We start from the raw sequence: 26,017 nt of genomic DNA, 5'->3' as shown, positions 1-26,017 counted from the left end.
TATGGGGCACCGGGTTCTCTGATCAGCAGGGAGCCTGCTTCGCCCTCTCTCTCTGCCTGCCTTTCTGTCTACTTGTGATCTCTCTGTGCCAAATAAATAAATAAAGTCTAAAAAAAAAAAAAAAGATTTATTTATTTTTGTGGGGTCAGGGAGCAGAGGGAGAGGGAGAGAGAACCCCGACCAGACCCTATGCTGAGCACAGAGCCCCACACGGGGCTCGATCTCACAACCCTAAGATCAGGACCTGTACTGAAACCAAGAGTCGGAACCTTAACCCTACCTAGGCACCCCAGCTTTGTAAATTTTTAAAGGCAATAAAAATATCAAAATGAAAAGAAAAGATTTGCCCTACTTAGTTGAACCCATTGGCAAATTCCTCCAACAATGGGATGCCTGGGTGGCTCAGTTGGTTAAGCAGCTGCCTTCGGCTCAGGTCATGATCCCAGCATCCTGGGACTGAGTCCCACATCGGGCTCCTTGCTCCACAGGGAGCCTGCTTCTCCCTCTGCCTCTGCCTGCCACTTTGTCTGCCTGCGAGCGCTCTCTCTCTCTCTCTCTCTGACAAATAAATAAAATCTTAAAAAAAAAAAAATTCCTCCAACAACGAAGACACAAAGAAACACTAGTATCTTCTGCATATTTAAGTTTGGAATGCCTAAAGCACCATCTAAAAGAATAGCCCTCAAATTTTAATCAACAAATTGTGGGGCAAAAAATTCAGCAATTTCCACCCTACCTAATTTAATGAATGAGACGGTACTGCTCTTGTTGAATTAACAATGCAGACACGAGAAGTAAACAATGAGAAAATCCAGGAACAACTGCTTCCAGAATCCCCAAGTACATTATTTGGGCCCAGCCCACTGACCCTACCCATACACACCACAGCACCAAACTAGAAAGTGTTCCTGCAGAAGGCTCAAGTCTCTCTCCCACTCCAACTTTCTCATAGGATCCCCCAAATTATCATAGATTTAGACACCCTGCAACCCCTCTGCTGTGTCACACCTCCTCTGTCTTTTGCCCATGCTGTTCCTTCTACTTGGAACACTCTCTTCTCACTTGGCCTAGTTAACTTTCAGGAAGCCTTCCAAAGTCATTCTCCTTTTCCTCCCTACAACCCATACTTCCACCAGGACTAAACCAAGTGTTCTTCTCTGTGCCTCCATGGTACTCAATGCATACCTCCCTCACGCCACTTACCACAATATATTTGGTCATCATTATTTGTGGATTTTGTATTTGTGAATTCAGCTACTTGCTAAAACTCATTAATAACACCAAAATCAGGGGCACCTGGGTGGCTCGGTCGTTAAGCGTCTGCCTTCAGCTCAGGTCATGATCCCAAAGTCCTAGGATCAAGCCCCACATCGGGCTCCCTGCTTGGCGGGAAGCCTGCTTTCCCCTCTCCTGCTCCTCTCTCACTGTGTCTCTGTCAAATAAATAAATAAAATCTTTAAAAAAAAATCATCAATGTGTTCAGTCAATAATACTTATTAGTGGTGTGGAAAGGGGTCTATTCTCCAGGAACTGTTCTAAGCACTAGAGATTAATACAGTAAATAAAAATAAAGTTAACACAGTTTGGTGGGAGACAATAAATAAGCAAAGCAAAACAAAAGCAAAAATCTATTGTCAGGTGATGGTTAAGTGCTAAGAAATAAAGTCCAGTAGGGGACTGAGTGTGGCTGGGGTAGAGTATTCCTTTCTATAGTTCATAGGAAAAGAACTTTCTGATAAGGCTGACTCCTTAATAGAGATCTGAAGGACACAAAAAGTAAACTATGCAATGAATGCAGTAGAAGTGCAGAGGGCCCAGAGTATGACTTGTCTGGCATGACTCAAGAATGAGTAGGCCGGTTTGGCCAGTGAGGAGTAAGCAATGAGGAGAGTGGTTTGGATGAGGTCAGAAAGGAAGTAGGCCCCAGTCAGGGCTTGATATTTCTTTCTGAGTGAGAGGAACCCTCTGGAGGAGCTTGGAACAGTAGTGTTAAATAATCCAACTTACATCCTAAAAGATCATTCTGATTGCTGTTTTGTGACTGTATGGAAGGGGCAAAGGTCAGAGTAAGCCTACCATAATAGATTAAGGAAGAGAAAGGAACATTTTAATTTTAGACTAGGGTCGTGTTACTGTAAAGGGATTCTGCATGGTATTTTTTATAGATTTATTTACTTGAGAGAGAGAGACAGAGAGACAGAGAGAATGAGTGGAAGTGGCAGAGGGAGAGGGAAAGAGGGGGGAGAGAGAGAATCTCAAGCAGACTCCTCCTTGAGCATGGAGCTTGATGTGGGGCTCGATCCCATCCCACGACCCTGAGATCATGACCTGAGCTGAAACCAAGGGTCAGACACTCAACCGACTACACCACCCAGGTGCCCCAGAGTCTACGTGAATTTAAAAGACAGAGTGATAGGACTGCTGAAGAGTCTGAAGGTAAAAACTGAGAGGAAGAGTCAAGAATGGCTCTCAAAGTAATGTACACTTTCCAAGTCACAGAAAAAGCAAAGCTGCTTCCCATTCTTTTTTATAAAGTCAGCCAACCTAATATTCAAATATCCAAAGAATAAACAGCAAAGAAAGAAAGGAGAGGCCGGGCCCACTATGGAAGTGGATGTAAATATCCTAAGTAAAATAACAGCAAATCAAAATTAGCAGACCATTAAAATAAAACTCACTGAATCCAAACAGAGTTTATCCCAGTAAGAAATGGACAAGTCAAGTTTAGAAAATATATTTAACATATCACACAAAGAAAGAAGTGATTATTAATAGCATTTTATATTTTATTTATTTTTAAATATTTTACTTATTTATTTATTTGACAGAGAGTACAAGTAGGGAGAGCAACAGGCAGAGAGAGAGGGAGAAGCAGGCTCTCCCCTGCGCAGGGAGCTTGATGTGGGGCTCAATCCCAGGACCCTGGGATCATGACCTGAACCAAAGGCAGATGGCTAATTGAATGAGCCACCCAGGTGCCCCATTTTAATAGTATTTTAATGAAAATGCATCTGTCAAAACTTCAGCATACTTTTCTTTCCTTTTTTTTCTGTGTGTAGAAACTCAGTAAAGGGACGCCTGGGTGGCTCAGTTGGTTAAGCAGCTGCCTTCGGCTCAGGTCATGATCCCAGCATCCTGGGATCGAGTCCCACATCGGGCTCCTTGCTCTGCAGGGAGCCTGCTTCTCCCTCTGACTCTGCCTTCCACTCTGTCTGCCTGTGCTCGCTCTCGCTCTCTCACTCTGACAAATAAATAAAATCTTTAAAAAAAAAAAAGAAACTCAGTAAAAAATAGAGAAACACAGGGTGCCTAAATTGCTCAGTCAGTTAAGTGTATGACTTGGGCTCAGGCCATGATCTCAGGGTTCTGGGACTGAGGAGATGGCAGCAGAGGGGGTGGGCTTCCCACTCAGCAGGGAGTCTGCTATCCCTCTGCCCCTCCCCCTGCTCATCCCTTTGCCCCTCTCCCCGCTGGCACCCACTCTCTCTTAAAAAAATCTTAAAAATAAAAGAAAAACACTTCCTTAATATGCTAATTATCTTTTAAAATAACGGAAGCATTATGCAAATATTCAAAATACTAAAATATTCCTATTAAAATTTTGAAAACTCTTACTATCACAGCATTATTATTTAAATGCATCTAGTTTCAGGTAAGGCAATGAGGCAGAAATCAGAATAAGATATATGACTACTGAAAAAAAGATTAACATTGTCATTAAAGTAAATATAATTAGAAAACCCAAAGTGATCAGCTAAAAAAAAAAACAACAATAAGAGAGTAGATGAGATAGCTGGATATAAATAAGTTAGCTTTTCCTAAGTACTATTTAGAAGATGTAAAGGGAAAAAATCCCATTCATTATTGTAAGAAAATTACCGAAAAAAATGTGAGATGTGAGACCTAAAGAAACTGATATGCAGAGTATACTTTGTTCTAATAAGAAAATTTATAACCATTTCATGGGGGCGCCTGGGTGGCTCAGTCGGTTAAGCCTCTGCCTTTGGCTCAGGTCGTGATCTCAGGGTCCTGGAATCGAGCCCCGCATCGGGCTCTCTTGAGTAGAGAGCCTGCTTCCCCCTCTCTCTCTGCCTGCCTCTCTGCCTACTTGTGATCTTTCTCTCTGTCAAATAAATAAATAAAATTTAAAAAAAAAAAGAAAATTTATAACCATTTCAATTTTTTTCAAAGAAAATTTTAAAGGGAATGCCATGGTTAAGTGCTCCTGGCTAATCAAAATGCCATGAGAAGCGTTCATTTCAGTAGCACATATACTAAAATTGGAATGACAGAGAGATTAATGGTCCCTGCACAAGGATGACAAACAAATTCATGAAGTGTTCCATGTTTTTTGTTGTATATTTCGAAGTTGCTAAGAGAATAATCTTGAAAGTTCTCATTACTGGGGCACCTGGGTGGCTCAGCTAATTAAGTGTCTTGCTCCTGATCTCAGCTCAGATCTTGATCTCAGGGTGTTCAAACCCCGAGTTGGGATCCATGCTGGCTATGGAGACTACTTAAAAAAAAGAAAAAGTTCTCATCAAGAAAAAATAATATGTGACTATACGTGGTAATGGATGCTAGTAGACACGGTGACTACTTTGCATATATTATTGAATAATCACGTTGCACACCTGAAACTAATATAATGTTACCTGTTAATTGTATCTCAATAAAAAAAGTACCATGAGGATTTGGGGGAAGGGGAGTTAATAGAACTTAAAATATTCAGAAGTTTGCATAAAGTATATGTAGGTGGAAAAAGCCAAAGGAATATTGAACCAAATATAAAAAAAGGGTGTGTGTAAAGTCACATCACTAATATTAAAACATATCACAAAGCTATAGTAACTCAAACAGTAAAGTTGTGTTTCAAGAATATACAAACATAAAACAGCTGAGAAAGAAAATAGTATGCATGTCTATATATCTACACATATTCTAGTAGAGCATATATACAGTTCATATATGATGAAGGTTATCTTTTATTTAAATAAGGACAGAATAAATTATCTGATAAATGACAGTAAGACCGTTTGTAAACTACTTTAGGAAATTTAAGTTAGATCTCTACCTCACATCATTCAGCACAATAAATTCCAGATAAAAGTTTTTTTAAAAAAGATTTTATTTATTTATTTGACAGAGAGAGAGAGACAGGGAAAGAGGGAACACAAAAAGGGGGAGTGTGAGAGGGAAAAGCAGGCCTCCCCGCTGAGCAAGGAGCCTGATGTAGGGCTCAAACCCAGGACCCTGGAATCATGACCTGAGCCGAAGGCAGATGCTTAACCACTGAGCCACCCAAGGTGCCCCTTCAGATAAAAGTTTTAATAATAATAATTTTTCAAAAGGTAAAATAATAAGAACAATAAGTCATCTAATTGGAGGCTAGGAAGACTTCTGTAAGCATAAAAACAAATTTCATAAAGGGAAAATGGAAAGTTGACTACATAAAATTGTAAAATCATTTGCATTTGAGAAAATTCCATAGATAATGGAAGGTAAGTGACAAGCTATATAAAAATATTTTCAATATAGGACACATGAGTGGCTCAGTTGATTAAGCAACTGCCTTCGGCTCAGGTCATGATCGGGATCCTAGGTTCAAGTCCCACATGAAGTCCCAGCAGAGCAGGGGGAGCCTGCTTCTCTTTCTCCCACTTCCCCTGCTTGTGTGCCCCCTCTCTCTCTGTCAAACAGATAAATAAAATCTTTAAAAAAGTATTTTCAATATAAATGACTGAAAAAAAGTTACAACCCTTGCTAAAAAAGCCTTAAAAAAACCATAAGTGAAAAATATTCTAATAAATGGGCAAAGAATATGACAAGATAACTCCCTAACAAAGATATACAAATGTCAATGTTCAAAAGTACCTGAGGATTCCTCTTTTAAACATTTTCAAAGTCAGCTTATTAGTTAGAGCGGTAATTTTTTTTTTTTTTTAAGATTTTATTTATTTATTTGACAGACAGAAATCGTAAGTAGGCAGAGAGGCAGGCAGAGAGAGAGAGGAGGAAGCAGGCTCCCTGCTGAGCAGAGAGCCCGATGCGGGGCTTGATCCCAGGACCCTGGGATCACGACCCAAGCCGAAGGCAGCAGCTTAACCACTGAGCCACCCAGGCGCCCCTAGAGCGGTAATTTTCATTATGTCAAAGATCCATTTCAGATCACATTTCCTGCAGGTAACAATGATAAACTCAGGGCAAAATAATTAAAACAAATACCTAAAGGCCCTAGAGAGTGAACCAAAACAGGCAAGATTTGAAAGGGGTACTGATACTCAGAAGAAGGAGCTGGGAAAGTTAACTTTACCTCCTCCTCCCAACTTACAGGTTTAGGGAAGGCATCCCATACAGAACGACACAAAGTCTGTGGGAAAATCCATAGTCTTTAATAGATAAAGAAATAGAGGGCAAAGTTTGGGACAATCATAGCTGCTAGAAAGTAAGTGAGGAAATCCTATAAAGGATGGAGTCAGAGAGGAGGTCCCATATTCTGCATACACATAATGATTAAATTTCTGGCTGACTTTTCAATGGTGCGTGCACAGATTTAATGTAATATAAATGAATTAATGTAAGTCAAGAAACCAGACAAACCGGATGGATGTCTGACTTGCAGTTTGAGCCCAACCAATTGAACTGCTAGCTAAGATTAAGCATCAACCTTCTCTGGAGGAATAAAACAGAATCCAGGGGACATTTACAGCTCCAGGATAAAATCTAAAATTACTCAATATACAAAGAAACAGGAAAATGTGACCTATTCTCAAGAGAAAATATAGTAAATGGAGACCAACTTCGAAACGACACGAATTGCTGTTAATTCAAATTAGAATTGCTGTTAATTAGAATTAACAGCAAGACTGGCAGAGAAGTTATCATAACTGTGCTCAATGAAATAAAGGAAATTGACTGAAATAAATGAAAAGACAGGAAATCTCTGCAGAGAAACAGAAAATATGAAAAAGAACCAAATGGAAAGTCTAGAAATGAAAAACACCATCAATATCTGAAGTAAGAAAGTCACTGGATGGACTTAAAAGAAAATGGAGATGACAAAGACGTGAGTAAATTCAGTCAGAACAATGGAAATAAGCCAATCTGAAGAACAGAGAGAAAAAAAATTAATTAAGCCTTTGAGATTTGGGAGACAATAGTAAAAGGCCTAATGTATGTGAAACTAAATCCCAGAAGCAAAAGGGAGAGCTTGGAACAGGAAAGAAAATTTATTTATTTTATTTAGTTACAATGTCTAAGTTTCCCCAGTTTAGTGAAAGACAAATTTATAGATTCAAGAATATAGCAAACCTCAAGCAGGATAAATACAAAGAAAATCATTCTTAGACATTTAATAGTCAAACTACTGAAAATGTTGAAAGCAGCCACAGGATACAGAGAACATTTAAAAAAAAAAAAGGTCGGATCTTTTATTTTATTTATTTTATTTTATTTTGTTTTAAAAAAGATTTTATTTATTTGACAGAGAGAGAGAACATAAGCAGGGGAGTGGGAGAGGAGAAGCAGGATTCCCACTGAGTAGAGAGCTCAACAAGGGACTTGATCCCAGGACCCTGGGATCATGACCTGAGCTGAAGGCAAATGCATAACCAACTGAGTCACCCAGGTGCCCAAGAAAACAATTTTTCTACCTTCTAAGTTAAAACAGATACACAGATCTGGGGGTGCCTGGCTGACTCAGCAGAACTTGGGACTACTGATATTGGGGTCATGAATCTGGGCCCCACATTGGGAGTAGTTTATTTTAAAAAAATAATAAATAAAATATAAATCTGTTTAAAGCAAAAATCATAACATTTTACAAATGGTGCTGGGAAAACTGGATAACCACATGCTAAAGAATTTAGCTAGATCCCTAACACCAAATACAAAAATTAACTCAGAATGGATCAAAGAGCTAAACTTGTGAACCAAAACTAAAACTCTTAGAATAAAACATAGGGGAAAATCTTCATGACATTGAGGGTGCCTGGGTGGCTCAGTGGGTTAAAGTGTCTGCCTTTGGCTCGGGTCGTGATCCCAGAGTCCTGGGATTGAGCTCCACACTAGGCTCTCTGCTCAGCAGGGAGCCTGCTTCCTCCTCTCTCTCTCTCTGCTTGCCTCTCTGCCTACTCGGGATCTCTGTCTGTCAAATAAATAAATAAAAGCTTTACGAAAAAAAAATCTTCATGACACTGGATTTGACAACATTTTATTGCATATGACACCAAGAGCATATGCAACAGAAGAAAAAAAAGATAAAATGGCAAATTTTGTTATGTATATTTTACTATATACCAAGAACATTATCACCATGGGCTTTAGTGTTATTCAAAAATTTTTCTAATATTAAATTAGTAGGAATAAAGTTTGCATGTCTTTGAAGCAAAAACAACAAAACAACCCCATAACATTGTCATGTGGGGTTTATAATATATGTAGTATGTTACATACATATGTATGTTATGGTATATACTATCTAGCAACCATAATAATAAAATACAGAGCTACTAATAACTAGAACTGTATGGTTACAAGGTTTTTATGTGTTATGGGAAGTGGTACAATAGTAACTCTAATTAGACTGAAAAGTTAAGGATGTTTGCTATAATCTACAGAGCCAAAACTAAAAAAAAATGTAAACAGATACAACTAAAAGCTAATGAGTAAGTTAAAATGGAATTCTTTTTTTTTAAAGATTGTATTATTTGAGAGAGAGAGAGAACACACATGCCCGGACAGAGGGAGGGGCAGATGGAGAAGCAGACTCCCTGCTGAGGAAAGGAGCCCGATGCAGAACTTGATCCCAGGACCCTGGGATCATGACTAGAGCTGTAGGCAGAGGCTTTAACCCACGAGCCACCCAGGCGCCAACCACCCCCTGCCCCACTGATAGATTTTTAAATGTTTAAACAACCTTCCCTTACTTGAATAAACCTTACTCTTGCCAGTATTTTGGTAACGAACTTTGTGTCAGTGTTCATGAGAGATACTTATAATTATGCTGTTGTCATATCCTGTCAGGTTTTGGCATTAGAGCTATGCTAACCTCATTAAATGTCTTAGAGTATAACTTCCTACTCCTCCATTTTCTGAAAGAGTTTATGTAATATTGGTGTTAATTCTTCCTTAAATGTTTGATAGAATTTACTGGTAAAACCTCCTTGGCCTAGAGTTCCTATGGGAAGTTTTTGATAATGAATTCTATATATTTAATTTATATAATTATTCATATTTTCTGTTTTATCTTGTATCAGTTTGGGTAAGTTGTAGGTTTCAAGGAATTTGCCCATTTCATCTAAGTTGTCAAACTTGTTGGTATAAAATGGTTCATAATTGTTACCGATTCCTAATTTATTTTTTTAAATATTTTATTTATTTATTTGACAGAGACCACAAGTAGGCAGAGAGGCAGTCAGAGAGAGGGGAAGCAGCCTCCCGCTTGAGCAGGGAGCCCAATACAGGACTCGATCCCAGGACCCCAGGATCATGACCCAAGCCGAAGGCAGAGGCTTTAACCCACCAAGCCACCCAGGCACCCCTCAATTCCTAATTCAATTCCATTGTGATCATAGATCGTTATTCAGCCCTTGTAAATTTATTGAGGCTTGGTTTATGGAGCAGTACATTTCTGTCTTGAAGAACATACTGTATGTACATGAAAAGAATGTATTACATAGTTACTACATATAGTGACTTATAAATATCAATTAGATCAAGGTGACTGATAGTGTACTGATCCTCTGTGTCTTTTTTTTTTTTTTTTTTTTTAGATTTTATTTATTTGAGAGAGAGAGTGTGCATGCACGTGAACAGAGGGGAGAGGCAGAGGGAGAAGCAGACTCCCCACTGAGCAGGGAGCCCAATGCGGGACTCAATCCCAGGACCCCGAGATCATGGCCTGAGCCAAAGGCAGACCCCTGACTGAGCCACCCAGGCACCCCTTCCTGGATCCTCTCTGTCTTTAATAATATTTTATCTGGGTGCTCTGTTAGTTTCTGAAAGAGGAGTATTAACATCTCCAAGTATGATCGTAGATTTTTTTTCTTTAATTCTATTAATCTGCTTCCTATATTTTGGTTCTCTATTATTAGCATGTACAAAATTATGATAATTTTATCTTCCTGATGAATTGACTGTTTTATCATTGTGAAATGTCCTTCTTATCTCTTATCCTCGATCACTTATCTTTGGTAATACTTTGCTTTGAAATATGTTTTTTCTGATATTAATATCGCCACTCCAGCCTTCTTATGTTTATTATTTGCATGGTATATCTTTTCCCATCCATGTGCTTTAACCAGTCGGTGTCTTTACATATAAAATGTGTCTTTTGGGGTACCTGAGTGGCTCAGTCTATTTTTGGCTCAGGTCATGATCCCAGAGTCCTGGGATCAAGCCCCACATTGGGCTCCCTGCCAGGCGGGAAGCCAGCTTGTCCCTCTCCCACTCCCCCTGCTTGTGTTCTCTTAGTTGCTATGTCTCTCTCTGTCAAATGAATAAATTAAATATTTTTTGTGTCTTTTATTGACAACATATAATTGGTCTTAGTTTTTTTGTTGTTGTTGGTTTTGTTCTTTGTTTTTTTAAAAATACTTTATTTATTTATCTGACAGATAGAGATCACAAGTAGGCAGAGAGGCCGGCAGAGAGAAAGAGAGGAGAAAGCAGGCTCCCTGCTGAGCAGAGAGCCCGATGCAGGGCTCCATCCCAGGACCCCGGGATCATGGCCTGAGCGGACGCAGAGGCTTTAACCCATTGAGCCACCCAGGCGCCCCTAATTGGTCTTAGTTTTTAATCCATACCAACAACCTCTTCTTTTTAATTGGGGTAATTTAGTTTATTAATATTTGATGTAATTATTCTTATGGTTGAGTTTAGACTTATAGTTTTGTTATTTGTTTTGTTTGCCATTTCTGACTTTGTTCCTCCATTTTGTACCTTTTATACCTCCTTTCCTGACTTCTTTTAGATTACTTGAATTTTTTTTGGATTCCATTTTAGGGACACCTGGTGGCTCAGTTGGTTAAGTATCGGGTTCTCTGCTCAGTGGGGAGCCTGCTTTCCCCTCTCTCTCTGCCTGCCTCTCTGCCTACTTGTGATCTCTGTCTGTCAAATAAATAAATAAAATCTTAAAATAAAATAAAATAAAATATCCATCAGTGAGATGCTGGGTGGCTCAGCTGGTTAAGTGACTTTGGCTTTGGCTTAGGTCATGATCCTGGAACCGAGTCCCATATCTGGCTCCTTGCTCAGCAAGGAGACTGCTTCTCCCTCTGCCTGATGCTCCCCCACCCACGCTTGTGATCTAACAAATAAATAAATAAAATCTTTTAAAGAAATAAGGTTGACTGCTTCTATTAAAAATAAATAAAAATCCATCAGTGACTCTTAAAACTTATTAATGGGAAAACAATCAACCCAATTAAATGGGCAAAAGATCTGAAAATACACCTCACTGAAGAAGATATACAGATTGCAAGTAAGCACATGAAAAGATGTTCAGTATCATGAGCCATTAAGGAACTGCAAACTGAAACAAAAACGAGATACCACTACATGGCTATGAGAATGGTTAAAATCCGAAACTCAAACACCACCAAATGCTAGAAAGGATGTGGAGCAACAGGAACTTTCATTCATTGCAGGTAGGATGCAAAATGGTATACCTACTCTGGAGGCAGTCTAGCAGTTTCTTACAAAGCTAAACATGGTTTTATCATATGCTCTAGCAATTGCCAGATTTTGGTAAAATTAGGTATTTATCCAGAGGTGAAAACATATTCACACAAAATTCCACACACAAAAAGAGCAGCTTTATTTATAATTTGGAGTGGCTTCATCCACAACTTCCAAAACCTGGTTGCAATCAAGATGTCCTTCAACAGGTGAATGGATAAGAAAACTGTGGTACATCCATACAATGGAATATTATTCAGGAATAAAAAGAAATGACCTGGGGTGCCTGGGTGGCTCAGATGGTTAAGTGTCTGCCTTGGGCTGAGGTCATGATCTCAGGATCATGGCTTTTCAAAAGAAAAAGCCATAAACAAACACTGAACTCTAGTTAATGACACATAGCATGCTGAAGGATTTAGGGAAAATGTACTGATGACATAGATCACAAAGAAATTGATGAAAAGGGCACCAGGTTGGTTTGGTCAGTAGAGCATGCAACTCCTGATCTCAGGATTGTGAGTTTGAGTTCCATTTTGGGTCTAGAGATTACTTAAGAAAATTGAAAAAAAAAAAAAAAAACCCACAACAAATTGATGATGGATGTACAGGGAGATGTACAAATACATGATAAAGCAAGTATAATAAAAGGAGAATGACAGACTCTAGATGCTAGGATAAGTGAGTTCACTGTAAAATTCTTTCAATTTGTGGGCGCCTGGGTGGCTCAGTGGGTTAAAGCCGCTGCCTTCGGCTCAGGTCATGATCTCAGGGTCCTGGGATCGAGTCCCGCATCGGGCTCTCTGCTCAGCGGGGAGCCTGCTTCCTCCTCTCTCTCTGCCTGCCTCTCTGCCTCCTTGTGATCTCTGTCTGTCAAAAAAATAAATAAATAAATAAAAATCTTAAAAAAAAAATTCTTTCAATTTGTAGTATCAAAAAAGGTTGGAAATCAGTTATATCACTAAAAAATAAAAAGACTATGTACCTTTGGATGCAGTCGACAGGGTTGTTTGGATTAAAGAAAATCTGTATTCCTGTTGCCTTCCCTAAATAGTTGCCTCACTAGCTATTAAGGAAAACATGTAAGTGTCAGAATGCTGGTTTTGCCACCTAAAACAAGTCTTCAGCTGCTTCTGTCATAATATTGGGTCTTATATAAACCTCCAAATTTGAAAGGCCAAAAATGTTCAAAATGCAGAGGCAGTTTCAATACCTGGAGGCAGGACTGGGAATTGAGAGATAAATTTGGCTCTAGCACTGGGTAGAGAGGAGGTAATGGTTAATCTAAGCTAGAAGTGGCTGGTCACTTAAGAGTCTTTGCAGCTCCAACAGTTAGTTCTGTGTCTGGATGTCAGCCCCACATACTGGCTTAAAAACCTCAAGAAACTAGAAGATCTCACCAGTGGGATCAGCCAGAGCAGCTGAAACACATCCCTGTAAACAATAAATGTTTATCTGGGCAGATAACCTGGCAGATAGCCACGTCCTGATCTTAGGCAACTTGAAACCCCACAACGGGAGGCTGAACACAGAGGGGTCCCTTACCATTGCCACACGGGTAGAGAGGCAGAAATGGAAGGTGGTCCTGGTTCCTACTACAAGAGAGGCAGCAGGAAGCCACTCTGCAAATGCCAGCTTCTTTTCTACTGAGCCATGGCCAGATTCCCTTAAACAAAGAGGGTGGGGACAGAGAAGTCAAGTCAACCAACGCTAAACAATGCCACCGCATAAAGCTGGCTGTTACACCATAGCCCTGAAGGTATGAGGAGCTCTGGCGTATTTGGCTGCTGCCACAGGAACCACACTGACTGAGGGCTTCCCCAGGCCTGGGTGGGAGTCTCATCACTGACTCCGGCCACACACACAGGCTCAGTCGCCACCTTGGTCAGTGGCAAACAGCTGCTGTGAAGGGAGAGGCAGACCCAGGGGTACTGTGATCTGCACAGCTCAACCTGCCACTTTCAGACAAGATTCATTAAGAGCCATATGGCTGAAACCCCACAAAGGTACCAGGTGAAAGGGAAAGAGGCGGCTGGAAGAAAGGAATGGAAGTATGTTGACGGGATAGAGATTCCTTTTACTGGCAACGGTCTCTGCAAACAATTTTACTACTAGTTCTGAAAAACCCATTCCCTAACAGAGAGATTAAATCTTGGCCTTGGTTATTCCTCCCATCTATATGCTTCTGCCCACACTCCTCTTGGGAAGGGAGACAACAGGGAAGTGGAACCCACAGTTTGCCTAAAGGGAAGTTCAGCTCTCGTTCAGCAGACTATGGCTGAGTTCTCTTCCAGAGAAGAGAAAGGAGATAGTTTAACAAAGGCTTTTTGCTCTGAAATAGTAGCAAAGCTAAATCCTGCAGAATAATAAGGGTGTGGATCTGGGATGGAACTTAAAAACGGTAGGACTGCATGTGTGTGTGTGTGTGTTTTTGTTCATCTGGTTTTTCTGGGGGGTGGGGGGAGGGTGCCAAGCCATTCTTTTGACTTCATACGCACTTATAGTTGCTTTATAATCATTTCCTGAAAACACAGTAGGAAGAGAGTGGTATTTGCTCACCCCACCCTCCATCTAACACTGGCCCAGCAATCCAGCTATGTGCTTTAAACTGAGACAAGGCCAGCTTTTTGCCTTTGGCAGCACTGAAGGCCAGACATTACCAGCACTCCTGTGAACAGCTCAAGGCTCCACCCAAATAAGACTGCACACACTGAAACCCAAGAGGAATATCATTCCAGCATAATAATCCAGGAGGGAGAAGAGAGCTGAGGAGGCTGGGTGGGACAGTTGGGACACTTCTAAGTTCTGATACCAGAACACCCAAGTGGTTAGTACTTGGCATTTTGGTAGACTGGTGATAGGTCAATTCCAGTGTGGGAAAACCCAAATTCTGTAATAAATAATTTATCTCTGTACAAGAAGAGGGGTGAGAATAAGGGTGGGGTGTAGACTATAGGGCAATAAGGTGGAGGAATCATTTTTAGAGAACTGGGTAGCTGCTGAGCTGAGCTAGTCTAATTCTGAATACACAGGGATGTTCCAGCCTCTTCTAAGGAGAAGCTGATGCAGAGTGATTATGGGCAGGCCAGGATATACAAGCTCCATTTTTGGTCTAAGGTTGACTGGAGGACTCCTCTGCAGGAGAGTCATAACAGAATGCTTATAACAAAACACCACAAACCTTCTGCTCCTGATTGTCCAAGGCCAAAGGCATCTTCTTCCTAGAAAATTGTGTCTGACAGCCTTTTGATTTTAAGACTCCCAATTTTATTTACTGAGTTTTCCTGTTTACTCCAAGAAGATTTATAGAACTCCTAGGGAGTCTTTAGAGAGAAGATAGGGAACGGGGTGTCAGGGAGACTGTTAGGAAGAATACTAAAAACCTACCACTTTTGTATCTTATCATTATTTCTTACCTGGCAGGAAAAAGAAATGGAGAGGGTAAGGAGTTTCCTAGTATGACAACCTAAATGTTCACTGTGTGAAAATGGAATTGGATATACGACAATGCCTAAAGGCATTTTTGTTGTTCCCATAAGAACAAAGTGATGAATAAAGTATAGGTGCTTTAATATAATCATCATCTTCATTTAGGGAGGGAATTTCTTTTAAAATATGTACCCCATTTAGGGTACCATCATCTCTGCTATTATGGAAATAGGAAAAGGCAGAAGTTCCATTTTGGCCAGAGGCAGAGTTTGTTTTTCTGCTAATTTTTTGAAAGCAATAGGTTCTCTTTGGTTCCAGAAGAAGGCGGGCATTTCCAAAAGGAAAACAGAAAAGGAGACAGTGATCACCTGGAGGAACCTAAACTATCCTATGTACAGGTCTCTCTAACCATGCTTTCCATATGGTGTAGTTATCGGGAGACCAGTGATGGTTCAGATGCTACAAAGTTTCTGTAGATATTACTGTAGTAGTTCAATGTTTTAGAAAGAATACAAAACTACAGTAATCAAAACAGTGTGGTATTTTTATAGACATACAGACTAGTAGAACATAATAGAGAACCCAGAAATAAACTTTCACTTACATGATCAATCGATTTTTGACAAAGGTGCCAAGACCATTCAATGGGGAAAGGAGAGCTGTCAACAAATGGTGCTGTAAAGCTGAATATTCCTATGCAAAAAAATGAAGTTGGATCCCTACCTTAATACCATATTAAAAATGAACTCAAAATGGATCAAAGACCTAAATGTAACAGTTAAAACCGAAATATTCTTTTTTTTTTTTTTAAGATTCCATTTATTTATTTGACAGAGAGAGGTCACAAGTAGGCAGAGGCAGGCAAAGAGAGAGGAGGAAGCAGGTTCCCTGCTGAGCCGAGAGCCCGATGCGGGACTCATCCCAGGACCCTGAGATCATGACCTGAGCGGAAGGCAGCGGCTTAACCCACTGAGCCACCCAGGCGCCCTCTTTTTTTTTTTTTTTTTTTAAAGATTTTATTTATTTGACACAGAGAGAGAGATCACAAGTAGGCAGTGAGGCAGGCAGCGAGGCAGGCAGAGAGAGAGGGAGGAAGCAGGCTCCCTGCTGAGCAGAGAGCCTGATGCAGGTCTTGATCCCAGGACCCTGAGATCATAACCTGAGCCGAAGGCAGAGGCTTAACCCACTGAGCCACCCAGGTGCCCCAAACCAGAATATTCTTAAAAGAAAATACAGGGGGAAATTTTCATGACCCTCGATTTGGCAATGATTTCTTGGATCTGACATCAAAAGCATAGCCAACAAAATAAAAAATAAATAAAATGGACTTACCCTCTTCAGGTAAGGGAAACAAAAGCAAAAATAAATTACTGGAACTACACCAAAACAAAAAGCTTTTGCACAGTGAAGAAAACCATCAGCAAAATGAAAAGGCAACCTACTAAATGGCAGAAGATATTTGCAAATGATACATCCAAAAAGGGGTTAATATCCCAAACATATAAAGAATGTACACAACACCAAAAAAACCCCCACCCAAATAATCTGATTAAAAGATGAACAGAGGACCTGAATAGACATTTTCCAAAGAAGAGATACAGCTAGCAAATAGATGAAAAGATGCTCAATATCACTCATCATCAGGAAAATTCAGATCAAAACCACAATGAGGTATCACGCTACACCTGGCAGAATGGCAAGTATCAAAAACATAAGAAATAACAAGTGTTGGAGAGGATATGGAGAAAAAGGAACCTTTATGCACTGCTAGTAGGAATGTAAACTGGTGCAGCCACTGTGGAAAACAGTGTGGCGGTTCCTCAAAAAATTAAAAACAGAAATATCATATGATCCAGTAATTCTACTACTGGGCACTTACCCAAAGAAAACAAAACACTAATTTGAAAAGATATATGCACCCCTATGTTTACTTCAGCATTATTTCCAACAGCCAAGGTATGGAAGCAATGTAAGTATCCACTGACAAATGAATGGATAAAGAAGATATGCTACACATTACACAATGGAATATTACTCAGCCATTAAAAAGAATGGGATCTTGCCATATGAGACAACGTGGATGGACTGAGGATATTATGCCAAGTGAAATAAGCCAAGACAAAGACAAATACCATATGATTTCACTTACACGTGGAATCTAAAAAAGCAAACAAAAAAATAAATTATAAAAGCAAAAACAGACTCATAAATAAACTGGTGGTTGCCAAAGGGAAGGGGATGGAGGATGGGCCAAAAAAAGGGTGAAAGGGAATGGAAGGTACAGGCTTCTTTCCAGTTATGGAATAAATAAGTCACAAGGATGAAAGGTACAATATGAGGAATGTAGTCAATGATACTGTAATAGGGCTGTAGGGTGACAGAGGATAGCTAAACTTATAATGAGCGCAGCATACAGAGCTGTCAGAGCTGTTGAATCACTATGTTGTATACCTGAAACTAATGTAACATTATGTGTCAACTATACTTCAATAAAAAATAAAAGAAAAAGATTTTAATTAAAAACATCTGCATATCAAAGGACACTCTCAACAGAGTGAAAAGACAACCCACTGAATGGGAGAAAATATTTGCAAACCATGTGTCTACTAAGGGAGGGATGCCCAAAATATATAAAGAACTCCTACAACTAAACAACAAAACAACAAATAACTTGATTCAAAAACAGGCAAATGACTAGAAAAGACTTTTCTCCAAAAAGACAAATGGCATAAGCATGTAAAAAGACGCTCAACACCATTAGTTATTAGGGAAAGGCAAACCCAAACACAATGAGATATCATTTCACACCTATTAAAAATGCCTGTTAGGAAGAAAACCAGAAAATACGGTTTTGGGGAAGACAGAGAAATAAGAAGCCCTGTGCATTACTAGTGGAAATGTAAAATGATGCAGCTAATATGGAAAATAGTTTGGTGGTACACTAAATTTCACATTTAAAAATGGCTAAAATGTGGGGCACCTGGGTGGCTTAGTCATTAAGCATCTGCCTTCAGCTCAGGTCATGATCCCAGGGTCCTGGGATCAAGCAAGCCCTGCATCAGGTCCCCTGCTCACCTGGAAGCCTCCTTCCTCCTCTCCCACTCCCCCTGCTTGTGTTCCCTCTCTCCCTGTCTCTGTCAAATAAATAAATAAAATCTTAAAAAAATTAAAAAAAAAAGGTTAAAATGTTAAATTGCATGTTATGTATATTGTACCACAATTTTAAAAAAATGCTTTAAGTCATCTCCTCAGAATGCACTGGCCACATTTCAAGTGCTCAATAGCCACATGTGACTGGTGGCTACCATACTGGACAATGCAGAGTAGAGTATTTCCAACACTGCGGAAAGGCCTGTGGGACAGTGCTGCTCTAGAACTATATTGAAGACTTGCTGATCCTATTTAAAGTAGCACTGCTTTATGTGCTGCCTCTAGCTGCTTTATCCTTCCTTCCATACACTCACCTAATAGTCTCTCTAACTACTGTAAACTACCTTAATATTATCAATTTGAAAGTTTACAATATTACTTCACAAGTGCCATTTCCTTTACTATTCAAAACAATTGAGGGGGCTGGTGGTAGTATTCCTTTTTCTTAGGTGTAAAAACTAAGGTCCATACTTTTTGTGTGTGTTTTTCTTTTTAAGATTTTAAAAATTTATTTGACGGAGAGAGAGACAGCGAGAGAGGAAACACAAGCAGGGGGACTGGGAGAGGGAGAAGCAGGCTTCCCCACTAAGCAGGGAGCCTGACGCAGGGCTCGATCCCAGGACCCCAGGATCATAACCTGAGCTGAAGGCAGATGCTTAATGACTGAGTTACTCAGGTGTCCCATAAGGTCCATAGTTTTATAAATGGGGTTGGGATGCAAACTCTTGGTTTTGAATTGTGTGTGTGTTGTTGTTTTTTTTTAAGACTTTATTTATTTGACAAAGACAGATAGTGAGAGAGGGAACAAAGCAGGACCAGTGGGAGAGGAAGAAGCAGGCTTCCCCACCAAGCAGGGAGCCTAACTCGGAGCTCAATCCCAGGACCCCGGGATCATGATCTGAGCCAAATGCAGACGCTTAACTGAATTATTTTCTTTTCACCTCTACATCACACTGCCTCTCCAAGAGATCTGTCATTTTCATCACACAGACATCACCAAAAAGCATCCACTCAGCTGCATATGATAATATCGGAGAGGCTGTACATAGGTGGTCTTCACTCCTTAGGGGTGTCCAACCTCAAACATGTATCCCCAAAGGCTTCCTTTTCCCAACCTCCCCCATTTTAATCATCAGTAGCTAAAAGTTTTTAGTTATTTAACCTCAAAATTTTGCCAAAATATTCAATTCTCTCCTCCTTTAACCCAGTTATTTTTAAACAACCAACCAAGTCAGACTGTAATGGTGCCCTCATATCCACCCTTTCCCTTTTGTTACTATGGATCCTAGTCTGAACTAGATTGTCTTTAGTATAATCTTAGACATTACACTAAGAACTGGCATCTGGCTTGTACTTTTCCTCCCCTCCTAAACGCTGCCACCAGATTATCCTTTGTATCTCCAATTCTGTTATGCTATTCCCTTCCCCAACATTTTATTCTTATATAAAAACATTTTTAAGTATAAAGTATTTTTTAATACTTTCAAAACTGATTTCCAATAAATCCTCACTAAGGTAAGGTTTTCCTTTTAGTGCAGCACACTCATATTTGTATTCCCTTAACACAATGGATGGTATAAAGCATGTAGCTGTCGCTCAAATAATATGCACAGAAAAAATAAATGGCATGCAGGCAAAATAAAAACACTTAAGAAAATGAATGAAAAACAAGATATATTGCCCATGAAAAAAGTAAGTAAGGTCAAGAATATGTTCCTTTTGGGGATGGGAGAGTAAGTTTAAGAACACACAGCTATTTTAGGAAGGAAATGATAGTTCTACATTAGAGATTTATTAATGGGGGCACCTGGGTGGCTCAGTTGTTGGGAGTCTGCCTTTGGCTCAGGTCATGATCCCGGGGTCCTGGGATTGAGCCCCGCATCTGGCTCCTTACTCAGTGGGAAGACTGCTTCTCCCTCTGCCATTCCCCCTGCTTATATTTCCTCTCTCACTGACTCTCTCCCTGTCAAATAAATATTTTTAAAAAATTTATTAATGTATATCCCCATTTTTTAGTTTAGGTTTTTTTTTAATTTGAGAGAGAGAGAAGGAGCAAGTGGTGGGGAGCAGAGAGAGAGGGACAAGCAGACTCTGTGTGGAGTGTGGAGACTGATGTGAGGCTCGATCCCACGACCCCGAAGATCATGAAGTGAGCCGAAATTGAGTCAAACACTCAACTGACCAATTCATCCAGGCACCTCCACTCCCCATATTAATAAGTCAAAAAAGGAAGACCACATGATCATCACCAGGTGAAGAAAAAATATTTAATAAAATTTAGCCCCTACTCACCAGAGTCTGCTTTTCCCTTTCCCTCTGCCTCTGCTCATGCTCTATCTCTCAAATAAATAAAATCTTTCTTAAAATTTTTAATTTAATTTAATTTTTTTAAAGATTTTATTTATCCACTAGAGAGAGAGAGAGAGTAAGAGAGAGCATGAGAGGGGAGAAGGTCAGAGGGAGAAACAGACTCCCCGTGGAGGTGAGAGCCTGATGTGGGACTTGATCCTGAGACTCTGGGATCATGACCTGAGCCAAAGGCAGTCACGTAACCAACTGAGCCACCCAGGCACCCCAAATCTTTTTTTTTTTTTTTTTTTTTAGGGAATAGCCTTAACCTGATGAAAGATTATCAGAATCTATGGCAAAGAGCAGATTTAATGACACGACTTTAGAAGCATTGCTATTAACGTCAGAAACAGAGTAAAGGGGCACCTGGGTGGCTCAGTGGGTTAAAGCCTCTGCCTTTGGCTCAGGTCAATACTGGGATGATACTGGGTCCTGGGATCGAGCCCTCCATCGGGTTCTCTGCTAAGCGGGGAGCCTGCTCCCTCCTCTCTCTCTGCCTACCTCTCTTGTCTGCTTGTGATCTCTATCTGTCATATAAATAAATAAAATCTTAAAAAAAGGAATAAGTTTTCTCTTATTATGGCAACTATGATCAAAACAAATAATAGTAGAATTGGTAGAAGATCAACAGAAAAAACAGCACTCACAGTCATACCATTAATAGTCAACTGGAAAATATAAGCTATTCAACTGTTTTCTGTTTTTTTTCTTGTTAAATTTTATTTAGGGGCACCTGGATGGCTCAGTCCTTGGTGTCAGCCTTCAGCTCAGGTCAAGATCCTAGAGTCCTGGGATTGAGCCCTGCATCTGGCTCCCTGCTCAGTGGGTAGTCTGCTTCTCCCTTCCACTCCCCCTGCTTGTCTTCCTTCTCTCGTTTTGTCTCTCTCTGTCAAATAAATAAAATCTTAAATTTTTTTTTATTTATTTGAGAGAGAAAGTACATGAGTGTGGCACAGGGATGGGTCTGGAGAGCAAGAATCTCAAGGAGGCTTTGCACTCAGCACAGAGCAGGACATGGAGCTTGATCCCATGACTCTGAGATCATGACCTGAGCCAAAATCAAGTTGAATGCTCTACTGACTGAGCCATCCAGGTGCCCCAGCTGTGTAAGTGTTTTTATGGAAAAGATTATAAAATACCCTAAAACGGCATAAAAGAAGATCTGAATTAAATTAGTATATCATGTTCATGGATGGAAATATTTAATATTGTAAATAAATATGGCAATAAATAAATAAATATTGCAATTCTCCCCAAATTCATCTTTGAATGCAATGCAATTACAAATAAAATCCCTACAGTGGTTCTAGTGGATTTGGAAAAGCTGATCTCACCCGGAAAAAGGACTAAAAGAGTCAAGATATTTCTGTAAAACAAGAAAAAGGTTGAGATTTACTCTCCTAGTTTTAAAGATTTATAAACCATAATGGTGGTACTGACTGGACCAATGGATTAATGAATAGAACAGAGAACCATGAAACTGACCCACATATAGGGAAACCTGATTTATAAAAATAAATTCCAGACAGATCAAAGATGTAAATGTATAAAGTAAAATAAAACTTTAAGAAGAAAAAAATGTAGGTATATATTCCTTGTGACCTCAGGGTAGATAAGGCTCTCTTCCCACCCCTTCTCCCCCTGCCCTGTAGAATTGCAATTCTTCTTGTTGACAGTTTAACCTAACAACAAAGTGGTTTTTAATAAAAAGATCAAATGACAAATCTTATACAGAGATGAAAGTAACCCTTTACCCTAACAAATTACAAGCCTTGGCCTATTATTAGGGCAATTGATTTTTCTATAATAAAACTTAAAGCACATTTGCTATTAAATGTATTCCAGTGGACTTATTTAAATTTTTAAAATTTTGGAATATTTCAAACATATACAAAAGTAGAGACTATTATAAGTAAATCTGACTACCACCCAGCCAGCTTCAACACATGACCAGTATTATATGCACATCTAGGAAGAATTTTTTTTTAAAAAAGATTTTATTTATTTGACAAAGAATGACAGCAAGAGAGGAAACACAAGCAGGGGTAGTGGGAGAGGGAGAAGCAGGCTTCCCGCTGAACAGGGAACCCGACACAGGACTCGATCTCAGGACCCTGGGATCATGACCCGAGCCAAAGGCAGATGCCTTACAACTGAGCCACCCAGGCACCCTAGGAGGAATTTCTTAAATAAGATATAAGGCATGAAGGAACTAATCGATAAATGTCAGAAAAAGAATTTCTATTCAAATGCAAACACTATAAGTGAATTTAGAAGATAAATTACAGATTGGAAGATTTGCAGAGCACATAGCTGACAAAAGATTCATATCCAAACCTTCAAATAAATAAGAAGCAATCAGAAGAAATAAGGAGAGAAAATGGGCAGAGAATATGAACATGGAATTCAAAGAGGAAATTCAAATGGCTAATAATAAATGAAATGTTTAACCCCTTTACTAAGAAAAATGAAAAATAAAACAAGATCGTATTTAAAACCCATCAAACTGGCCAAAAAAACTTTAGAAATGTCTGGTGTAGATGAGAATGTAGAAAAGTAGAAACTCATATACTTTTATAGATAGTGTAAACTGGTATGATCACCTTGAAAAGCCATTTGGCAATGGCTAGCAGAGGTGATGGTAAACATACCTTACAATGCAGCAATTCTGCTCCTAGACATATTTTCTTAGATAAAAAATCCTGTATTAGTACAAAGAAAGCACAGTATTGTTGGTAGCGGTAAAAAAAATGTGCATCTGTAAGACAGAGATCAATAAATTGTGGTATATTCATATAATGGACTATTATATATCAATTAAAATTAAAGAAGCAGAACTACGCACATTAACATGGATAAATCTAGAAGCTATAATATATAGTAAGAAAAGCAAAGTAGATGACAATCACAATAGGTCATGTGCATAAAATCGAAACCTGCAAAATAATGTTATTTATGGGGCGCCTGGGTGGCTCAGTGGGTTAAAGCCTCTGCCTTCAGCTCAGGTCATGATCCCAGGGTCCTGGGATCGAGCCCCACATCGGGCTCCCTGCTTCTCGGAGGGCCTGCTTCCTCCTCTCTCTGCCTGCCTCTCTGCCTACTTGTAATCTCTGTCAAATAAATAAATAAAATCTTTTAAAAAAATATTGTTTATGGATATATTTTGCCAGTATATATATATATATTTATATAAATATATATAATATACATATGTAATAGATAACTACTAGCCTGAATTCATTGTATCTGTGTATCTCTATATAGAGATTATATATGTATATATGTATTATATTATATATTGTATTATGTATATGTAGTATGTTACATATATACACATATATGTATATACATATATATGTATATTATCTATCTATCTATATATAAAGATACACAGATACAATGAATTCAGGATAGTTACCTTTAGGAAAGGAGAAAGAAATGGAATCTAAGAGAGATACAGAAGGAGTTTCAACCATATCTGTAATGTATTATTTCTTTTATTCATTTTGTTTTTATTTTTCAAAGATTTTATTTATTCATTCACTTGACAAAGAGAGCAGGGGGAGGAGCAGAGGGAGAGGGACAAGCAGACTCCATGACAGGGCTCAATCTCATTCAGGTCAGGATCATGACCTGAGTTGAAAACAAGAGTGGGATGCTCAACCGAGCTACCCAGGAGCCCCTGTATTATTTCTTTTGAAAATAAGTGGAATCTACCCAGGTGTTTATTGACTATTCTATTTTTCTTTACGTAAGGAATTCCTAAAAAACGAAAAATCCCTCAAACAAGTGCACCGAGATCAGGATAAGTTACCAAGATAGTTCTGTGTTGCAGAAGGGTGGAGATTAGCCTCTGCTTGTGACACCATTCACCATTAGTTCTACTTTAAGGGTGGTAAAACTAAAGCTCCAAGTGGAAGGTGCTAGAACAGGTTATATGATGGATTCTATCCACTTCTACACTCAGTCAAATTGCGCCACTTTATTTCCTTCTCGGTATTTGACATAAGCTAGATTTATTTAGCTTATTTTGCGGTTTTTAAAATACTTATTTATTTATTTATTTGAGAGAGCCAGCACACAAGTGGGGGAAGGGGCAGAGGGAGAGGGAGACAGAATCCTCAGCAGACTCCCCGCTGAACATGGAGTGGGACTCATGACCCCGAGGATCATGACCCAGTTGAAACCAAGAGTCAGACACTCAACCAACTGAGCCACCCAGGAGCCCCTATTTAGCTTAGTTCTTTACTTGATTACTCTCCATCTCCCTTTAACTAGAGTGTAAGTTCCATGAGGTAGGAGATAGTATCTGTCTCATTTACCACAGAATTCCTAGTACGTGAATACTGCCTGGAAAACAGTGAGTGGTCAATAAATATCTAATGATAAATGAATATTAGGAGTCAAGCCTACCAGAGTAAATTAAGGCAAGATGTCTAACTCTTACAGAGAAGCCCAGGCTACTTCCTGCTGTAAATTCAAGTACCAATCTCTGTGAGGCATCCATGTGGAAGAAACCAGCCACTGCTACAGCTAGAACACTGAAGCAGGGGGAATGGAGTGAAGAAAAAATACAAAATTATATTTGAAAACAAAATTTCTATTAACAAGATATAGAAACTTCAAACCTCTGGATTATCTACAGATACCTATTACTCAGCACAATCATTTTATATGAGTTCCAACATGAGTTCAGGGATGTGAACCTAAATAAAGCATATCACTTAATCCCCTTTTCCAGGTTCAGGTTTAGGAGAAGAACAGAAGAAGAAAGAGAACAGGGAATGGAAAAACAAGAAGTCACATCAAATGTATTGCTTTTCACACAGTTTCTGAGTAATCCTGAGGAGGAGAATGCATGCCTATAAGAGATATCTGGAAAGGCTCCTCCTCTGGGCTGTGGTGAAGGCTACCATTCACCTTCAGGGAATTACGGCACTTCCCGAAGAGGCCCTATAGAGTAATAGTGGTTCAAATGGGCTCTGGGATTAGACTTCTTGGGCTTGAATTCTGACTCTGCCATTTACTACCTGTGTAACCTTGGGCAAGTCAATTAATGGTACCTCAGTTTCTTAAACACAAAATGGAGGCTAATAATGGTACCTACTGAACAGGCTTGTGAGGATTAAATGTTTTCATACATGTAGAGCTCTTAGAATAATACCTAAGACATAGCAAGCCCTCAATAAATGCTTAAATTCTTTGAAAAAAACCTGCTTATTCTGGAGACTTGGATGACTAAGTCATGAGCTAATGAAACAGAGACAACACAAAACACTGGGAAAGCAGCAGACCAAAACACAAAATGCCTGTTGGGGCAGAGACTGCCAGTTACTTCCCAATACCCAGTTTCCCTGTCTTCAGTAAAAGAACTTTGATTTTTACCTGGGCACATTTCTGTCTAACTAGGTGA

General features: G+C 39.4%; 1 protein-coding gene and 1 non-coding gene across 3 annotated transcripts in view; one reads left to right on the top strand and one right to left on the bottom strand.

Moving 5' to 3' along the window:
* The window catches only part of SMG6 (SMG6 nonsense mediated mRNA decay factor), a 243,283-nt gene that overhangs the window by 58,155 nt on the left and 159,111 nt on the right, over positions 1-26,017 (bottom strand). The gene's annotated exons all lie outside the window — the stretch shown is intronic.
* On the top strand, positions 4,251-4,352 carry LOC116578577. Its single transcript, XR_004280948.1, has one exon. It is a non-coding gene; the product is annotated as a U6 spliceosomal RNA (small nuclear RNA).

This window comes from Mustela erminea, chromosome 18 (genome assembly GCF_009829155.1).
Source record: "Mustela erminea isolate mMusErm1 chromosome 18, mMusErm1.Pri, whole genome shotgun sequence".
Lineage (NCBI taxonomy): Eukaryota > Metazoa > Chordata > Mammalia > Carnivora > Mustelidae > Mustela > Mustela erminea.
Note: the sequence above shows the minus strand (reverse complement) of the source record. Positions and strands in the feature narration are given on the sequence as shown.